Raw genomic sequence first — 8,677 nt, forward strand, 5'->3', positions numbered from 1 at the left:
GAATGAATTTTCTTCAGTAGGTGAATATGCTACTTGCATGACTGGTGTCCCTGCTACCCAGCTAATTTCACTCCTGGAGAGAAATTTTAAACCAGCTCAGAACCCACAGGAACCCCCAACTATATGGGAAGGAGCAGAAAGATATCAACACCCACTGTCTAGAATCAACTCAAATCAACTCAATCATTAAGTTCTTACTTATAAGGTCATTCACTGCCAGAAAATAGCATCCCAACGATAACCCAAAATCATACTAAAATAAACTGAAAAAAGAAGTATTATAACCCACGATAGCCAAACTGTGGAAAGAGCCGAGATGCCCTTCAACAGATGAATGGATAAAGAAGATGTGGTCCATATATACGATGGACTATTACTCAGCCATCAGAAAGGATGGATACCCAACTTTTACATCAACATGGATGGGACTGGAGGAGACTATGCTCAGTGAAATAAGTCAAGCAGAGAAAGTCAATTATCATATGGTTTCACTTATTTGTGGAACCTAAGGAATAGCAGGGAGGACATTAGGAGAAGGAAGGGAAAAATGAAGGGGGGGCAATCGGAGGGAGAGACGAACCATGAGAGACTATGGACCCTGAGAAACAAACTGAGGGTTCTAGAGGGGAGGGGGGAGGGGGTATTGGTGAGCCTGGTGATGGGTATTAAGGAGGGCATGTATTGAATGGAGCGCTGGGTGTTATACGCAAACAATGAATCGTGGATCACCACATCAAAAACTAATGGAACAAGTTCAGCGGGGAAGATGGTGGATGACAAGGATTTTCTACCCAAGCTTAAGGACCTGGCATTTCTCAAGAACCAGCTGGAACACCTGCAGCAGCATGTAGAAGACGAAGTCAGCAGTGGTGTGAGCCAGGATGGCTTGCTCATGTCCTCCCCATTCCTCAAGGTCTTCTTAGCTGGCTATGTGGTGGCCAAACTGAGGGCATCAGCAGTATTGGGCTTTGCTGTGGGTACCTGCACTGGCATCTACGCAGCTCAGGCACATGCTGTGTGCAATGTGGAGAAGACATCGAGGGACTATCTTTGGTCATTGTGAAAGGGGCCTAACTAACTCTGGATCCCATGGGGGAGGAAGGATGAACACCTCAGGCCTGCAGGTAGAGGCCTTTCAACTGCAGACACCATATTTGGCTTCCCACCTATCACCCTTTTGCTATCTCCAACTTGCCCACAGCCTTCATCCTTGCTTTCTTTCCTGCAGAGGGTAAACAGTGGCTTATCAGCCAGCCGTTTGGACGCCCCCTCCTTAATCCCATGGGACTGGCCCCAAGACTGTGGCTTCTAGGGCCACCAGCCCCTTCCTCTTCCAGCCCTGACTGTGGAGTTTGAAGTTGACTCTGATTCTCAGTATTCTCTCCAGCAATGTATCATGGCTCCTTCCTCCTGCGAGCTGCCTCCATGCTGATTTTCCCCAAACTTCTTACAATTCCCGCTGCCCCCTTGCTAGCTACACAGGCACCCGGGGGCTGGTTTGGGCATGAGCGTAGAGGACGGGGATACGCCGGGCCTGGGCCGTCCCAGGCAGGCCTGCTGGACCCTGAGGCTACTCCTGTCTACCGCCATGTATGGTGCCCATGCCCCATTGCTGGCTCTGTGCCTTGTGAACGGCAGCATGCCCTTCCGGCCCTCCTCAGCCGTGCTGCTGACTGAGCCGACCAAGCTACTGCTGTGTGCCTTCTCCCTCTTGGTGGGCTGGCAAGCATGGCCCCAGGGGGCCCCACCATGGTGCCAGGCTGCCCCCTTTGCACTATCAGCCCTACTCTACGGAGCTAACAACAACCTGGTGATCTTCAGCTTTACACGGACCCAAGCACCTACCAGGTGCTGAGCAATTTCAAGATTGGAAGCACAGCCCTGTTCTACTGCCTCTGTCTCTGGCACCACCTCTCTGCATGCCAGGGCTTAGCACTGTTGCTGCTGATGGCAGTTGGGGCCTGCTGTGCAGCTGGTGGCCTCCAAGACCCTGGGAACACCCTTCCTGGACCCCCTTCAGCAGCTGCTGCTGGCCCCATGCCCCTGCATATCCCGCTCCACTGGGACGGCTGCTTCTCATCTTGTACCGCCCCATCTCGGGCCTGTCGTCCTTGTACCCAGAACTGCTTATGAAGTGACAGAGGCTGCCCCTAGCACTTCAGAACCTCTTCCTCTACGCTTTTGGTGTGCTCCTGCATCTAGGTCTGCATGCAGGCAGGGGCCCTGGCCTGGGCCTCCTGGAGGGTTTCTCCGGATGGGCAACGCTTGTGGTGCTGAGCCAGGCACTGAATGGACTGCTCGTGTCAGCCGTCATGAAGCATGGCCACAGCATCACATGCCTGTTTGTTGTGTCCTGCTCACTGGTGGTCAGTGCCGTGCTCTCGGCAGCCCTGCCATGGCTGCAGCTCATGGCGGCCTTCCTCCTGGCGGTGCGGCTCACTGGTCTGGCTGTGCGCCTGTATTATGGCAGCCGCTAGCCCCTGACCACCTCCACCCAGACTCCTGACCCTGTAGATTGGGTACCACCATCAGAGCCACCTCCCAGGCCTCCGGACCCTTCCTCAGCCGCCAGCCCTGTAACAAGTGCCTTGTGACAAAAGCTGGGGAGGTGAGAGCAGCCAGGTTAGTCTCTGGAGGTGGGTGAATGAAGGGTTACCCCAGGATACTTGAAGACTGGGTTTGATTAAAGAAACTTAACTTCCCAGAAAACCACACTAAGGAATTGGGGAAGCATCAATACCTAGGCCTTAGAAATGACCCCACCCCCAATGAAGGAGGCTCCCTGCCTCATCCTGCATGAATGCAGTTGTTTCAAGTGGGGTATGGCACCAGTTGGCTTTCCTTGCCTCCTGTGGTCACCCCAGCAGACCCATTGCCTCCAGGCCTGGTGTGGGCTACTCCAGCCCAGCTTTGGTACATGACTCCCCTCACTGTAATGCAGAAAGGCCTGATTGCTACAGCTTTTATAGCGATCACCCAGGCCACTCTTCCAATTCCCCCCAGCTCCAGCAGCACCTGGAGACAATGCCCCAAGCTCCTCCACAGTGCTGCTCTCCACACCCACCCAGCCTTTGTTCTGGAAACCCCAGAGAGGGCTGGAGCTTGACTCATCTCAGGGAATATTGCCCCTGGGCCCTGGCTTAAGGCTACGCTTCTGACCTCTCTGCTTACCCCAAAGGCCCTCTCCAAGCCCACTGCCCCCTCTACAGCTCCTAGGAGGTACCGTTCTTCCCACTCTGGGTCCTGCCCCTGCCTAGCAGTGTCCCAGCTCTCAACAGTTTAGGGAAGCTCTACACAGAGTGACCTGGAACCAGGCACAGGGAAATTTGGTGTAGTTCAATCAGTATCTCTAACTATGCCAGCAATAAAGTCTTAATAAAGTGTTCTGGGGTTCAGGCTGTTCCTGAAATTGGCAAAAAAAAAAAAAAAAAAAAAAAAAACTAATAATGTACTGTATGGTGAATAACATAACATAATAAAAAATAAAAATTAAAAAAAGAGGCTCTAACATCTTTCATGAGTTTTGCTTTTCCACATAAATTCCCAGATGTCCAATGGACCTCTACTCACTCTTGCGTTTCTGCCTCCAAGTCCTAAATGAATGTCAAGTGTCTGTCACTTATAGAAAGGGATTTGCTCCCAGGCTCGTTCTGTTGGAGACATTGAGCCAATTCTCTGAGTCTCTGTTTAATGAGGCAATTCTACAAATGCCAATGTTATTTTTTAGTAGACTCAACATATTACAACTTTGCATTGTCACAGTAGAAAACTTACTCGTTTATATAACTTGGGTTTCAGAGGTGTGTACTCTACAGGTGAGCCAACAAGTTCAACAGTGGCTCCTGTTGAATCAGTATTCTTCTGCCACTCGGTTTTGCATGTACTGTTGCAAATGACAAGAGAAGGGGAATAAACCATTTGAGCAAAGAGGGTCGAGTTGAGGACTCCCTGGGTTGGAGGGTTCCAAAGGTTGCAACTTTTAAAATCTTCTCCAGTTTCTCTATACCTGCTTTAAAATGCAATATGTAAAATCCTAATAACATAGGGCAAGCTCTTGTGAATAGATTGCTTTAAAATTTTACAATATCCTACTACTTTTATTTGCATTCCACTATAGTGTCTTCTGGCTGATTCATCTGCAGCTTGTGATTCAGGATGTGCTTTAGATCTTTCCTTTGATACTTCCCTGTTTTACCACATCTTAGGTGTTTGAGTTTTCTGGCTTTAAGTGTACTATTTTGTACCTCTTCATTTTGAGTTTTACACAGCTTGTCAAGGTCATGTGAATGATTTGTCAAGGTCATTTTGAATTTTCTTTTTCTTTGCCATATGGTACACGTTAGGCTCATTTTTACAATTTTCTCATTCTGTACTTGAAACTTGCAATGGTTTGACTATCATCTAGGACCTCTCTCTGAAATGCCACTTGAAATGCACCTCCGGTTTGCTTACAAATTGACAACTATTTGTTTGGCATGGTATTGGAAAGGATCATTCATCCAACTAACAAGGTCATAATTTTTAAGCCTATAGTTGAAAGTATTATTTACACAATAAAAACATCCTTATTGAGATTAAGAAAGATCATTGTCATACTTCATCTGAGAATCAAAACAGGAAACCATATTGGTCTAGAAGCCTCACCTGTCAAAGTGAGGTCCACGGACAAGCAGCTTCAGCAGCATCTGGTAGCTTCTTAGAAATGCAGAATTGCAAGCCCCACTTGAGACCTCCCAAATAAAAATCTGAATTTAACAAAACCTTGGTGATGCATATGCACATTCAAGTTTGAGAACCAGTGCTCCAGACGACTTATTTTTTTGATAAAGTATCCTATGTTTTCCTAGGTGATTGTAAATTGATAGGTTAATGATTTGCCTTATGATTGCCCAGATATGGATGGGGTTGTAATTTTCAGGGTAATCATTTTTCAAGGATGGCACCACATGTGCCCTCTAGCAGTCCTCAAAGAATTTTCTACTCCTACATGATTACTTTGTAGAAATATTTAGAAATTGCATTACTACCTCAATGTCTTTCATACTTTGCTCTTTCTCACTCTTCTCACACTCAAAGGAACACTTTTTTTTTTCCCAAAGGAACACTTTGAATAGTTGAGCAGTTTATATAAAGAAAAACTAAGATTACTGACTTTCTTAGCATGGGTACCAAGTGCTACATTCTTAACTGATTGAAAAACTCAATGTTTAGGGAAAATATAAGCATAAATGCACATACTCACATTGACACAATAGTAATTTGATTCTGAAGACATTGGCTCTTCTAATAAGCTCTTTATGATCTCATGGATCACTCCACTTCTCTGGACCATCAGACTTCTCTGTGTAATGTAGGAAGTATGGGTTTGTACTGAGAATCGGGTTGCAATACTAACTCTATTACTAATTATGTGATCTTTGGCAGGTTGCTTAATTTCCCTCAGTTTCAGATTTACCATTTGTAAAACAGGAATAATAATGGTACTTATCTCATATGTACTTATGAGAATCAAATAAAATAAGGCATGAAATAGCACCTTCTGGACCATATGGGTTTGTTGTTGTTATAATGATAATCAAATGTTATCAAGGTTTCCAAAGATTAAGACCCCCCCCAAAAAATTCATTCAATATTTTATGTCTAGTGCCCACCATATAGCAGGGACTCATTAAATATGGGTTGAATTAATGATCAAATAAATGATAGATGGATGAATGGATAGATGGGTCTAGGTTTCCTAAACTATAAAATGAGAAAATTTCACTAAATAATTACCAAATTCTCTTCTAATTTTGAATTTTTGACCGATATTATACATAATCTCTGGGTTTGTGTTTAGCACTGACTTCCAGATAAATTCCAATCTCAAAAGCAAGAATATGGGCATGTTCAGGAGAAAAATTTTGCTATGGCTGAGGACAAAGTTACTAAGCATACTAGGGGAAGCCAGGGGACAAAACTGTGATATCCCAGGGAACACGTTCAGCCAGTCATTCTGGTTGTGAATGTCATTCATTGTTGCTTTCAGCAAACCAGGGATCCAGAAAATAGGTAATTGTTAATGACCCCAAGGAAAAAGCAGCCTATCTATTTTCATACGCACACCTAGAAGAAATTACACCTTCCTGACAACTTGATTTAGATGAAATGTCATGAGAAAAAGAATGTGCTCAATTTTTCAACAGGGAAAAAAAAATCCAGTAGGGAACTCTGTCAGGTATTGGGGGTGAGATTTTCTTGATATTAAGCTGATGATGCCCTGTGTATAATATCAACCCCTTGGCTTTTATTTGTATAAAAATAGTTCTCTTCCCAGGTTCAAGCATTTGCAATCATTGTCCATGCTTGGAACCTGATCCCATCAGAGCAAGAGCTAGGACAATATTTCTTGAATGGAATTAACCCTCACACCTACAATTCTGGGTAGAAGATAGAACAGGTTTAGGTATTTTTACTTTATGGAACAAGATATCAAGGCTCTGAAGGGTGAAAAATTGCTCAAGTGCACTTGGTAAATAGTAGTAAAGTTAGATCTTGAACCACTGACCATTTCCCCAAAGTCAATGCACTACCAGAACACCACACTGCCTTTCTGTAGCTATAAAAGCTGGATTGGGACCAGGATTCATTCATCTGATCAATATTTGCTGGGAAAATGCTAGGTACTAAATAAATATATAATGATAAACAAATCGGGCATAATTATTGCCTCAGGTAACATTGTTAGGAGCTATGTAGTCTGATAAAGGATAAAGATATATTGTCCACCTCCCACCATGGCTATTCTTTGGTAATTAGATAACCCATTTTAAACATTTTGAAAAAACCTATAACCTCTCAAATGATCTGATGATAGCCTTTCAAATGGAAAGGCTTTGTGACCAGGCAGATTTCCATGTAAATCTGTCTTCTACTGCTTGTTGGCTGAATGGCCTCAGGAATGAATGTCAGAAGGTTCATCTTTCTGAACATCAGTTTTGTCACCTGCAAAAATTGGGGTATAATGCACATTTTGAGAGGTCATGAGAATTAAGTGAACTATAATTCAAGAAAGCCTGGAAGGTGGGTCTTAGCATATAACAAGAGCTCAAAAACTTCATTGTCCTCCCCTTTTTTTAATTCCTACCCTACAAATCAATGGCAAGCGCCTTGTTTTTCTTCGCAGACATAAAGTCTTATGAAAGGCAAACAAAAGAGGAATTAGAAAAAAGAAACAGTGGTTGGATGCCTAATTGGAATACATTTGAATTGCCTAATTGGTCTCCACATTTCAACAAAAGAGACGGGATGGTATCTTCCCAGTGGTCCCTGAAACATCTGAATAGGTGGCTCAGAGCCACTGAACATGTGGCTTATCTCCCTGCAAGGGCTTTAGCAAGGGGGCAGCCATGATTGCACATATAAGAGCCTTAGGGATGGCTCTCCCAAGAAACCAAAGAGTGGAGTGGGCAATCACCATGGATTTCTGGCTCCAAGCATTCTGTGTGACTATATAAAACACTGAGCATTTTTGATGAAAATATGATTATTACAAATTACTATGGTTCTTCTATGATTTGTTCCCAATCTGCCTTTCTATTCTATTTCACTATTCATTCCTCCTTAAACACCCTGTACTCAATCCAAACTGAAATATTTTTTCCTACCATTTGTTCTGAGTTTTTATGACTTGGATCATGCTATTTTCTCCCCCATGGAATAACTTTTTCCCTTTGCTACTTCAAATCTTATCTATCTAACAAGACTCAGGCCAAACACTCCTTTTCCATCAAGCTTTCCCTGAAATCCCCACCTCCTTCCTGTCCCACAGCCACCTGAAATTAAACTCTGTCTTCTCCAGTCTCTCACTGCACTTCATATCTATTTCTTGCTGTACACTCTCTTTCTATCTTGTATTAATGTTATTTCTGTGTGTGTTTTATCTTCCCTTCTAGATCTGAACTTCCCTAAGATGGGAACAGTACTGGACTCAGTTTTATGTCCTGATGGAACCAAGGACAGTGACTAATATATAATGAAGACTAAACAAATACTCATGAAATGAATGCAAATAATGGCAGCAGTGATGATGATGATGATGAAGATGGTGAGCAACTACATTAATTGCTATCTTCCTGTGTGTCAGGACTTCTTCTTGGGTTTTTTTATGGCTTATCTCACTCAATCCACTCAGTAAACCTCTGTAGTGGCTATAGTTACAGTCTTCATTTAATAGATTACAGAATTGAGGCTCAGAGATGATGATTCACCTACCAAAAGTCCAAAGCTAGGAGCAACAAGAAATAGGGTTTTAACCAAGTTCTTCTAGATACTATTAAGAACTATGATAATTCCTGTGATAGTTAATTTTATGTGTCAACTTAACTGGGCCACAGGGTGTCCAGATTCAATATTGTTTCTGGGTGTGTCTAGGAGGATGTTTTCGGATGAGTTAGCATTTAAATCTGTGCACTCAGTGAAGTAGATGGTTTTCCTCAGTATGGGAGGGCATCCTCCAATCCCTAAAGGGCCTGAAGAGAACAAGAAGGTAAGGAAGGAGTTCACTCCATTTTCTTCCTTCCTCACTGCTTGAGCTGCATCTCACTCATCTTCTGCTGCACTTGGACTGGGGTTTACACCATTGGTTCCCCTGGTTCTCAGGTCTTCACACTTGGAATGGAAGTAGAGTTTTCCTGGA

The 8,677-nt window shown here is 43.8% G+C and overlaps 2 pseudogenes; both read left to right on the forward strand.

The window, feature by feature from the left end:
* The first annotated feature begins 766 nt into the window (after positions 1–766).
* On the forward strand, positions 767–1,078 carry LOC114222301 (SLC35A4 upstream open reading frame protein pseudogene; annotated as a pseudogene).
* Positions 1,079–1,504: 426 nt separating this feature from the next.
* On the forward strand, positions 1,505–2,477 carry LOC114222300 (putative UDP-sugar transporter protein SLC35A4; annotated as a pseudogene).
* The last annotated feature ends 6,200 nt before the right edge of the window (positions 2,478–8,677 follow it).

The sequence above is a fragment of the Eumetopias jubatus genome, unplaced genomic scaffold, assembly GCF_037043125.1.
Source record: "Eumetopias jubatus isolate StellerSeaLion01/CBP00866 unplaced genomic scaffold, mEumJub1_p1.0 scaffold_13, whole genome shotgun sequence".
Taxonomy (NCBI): domain Eukaryota; kingdom Metazoa; phylum Chordata; class Mammalia; order Carnivora; family Otariidae; genus Eumetopias; species Eumetopias jubatus.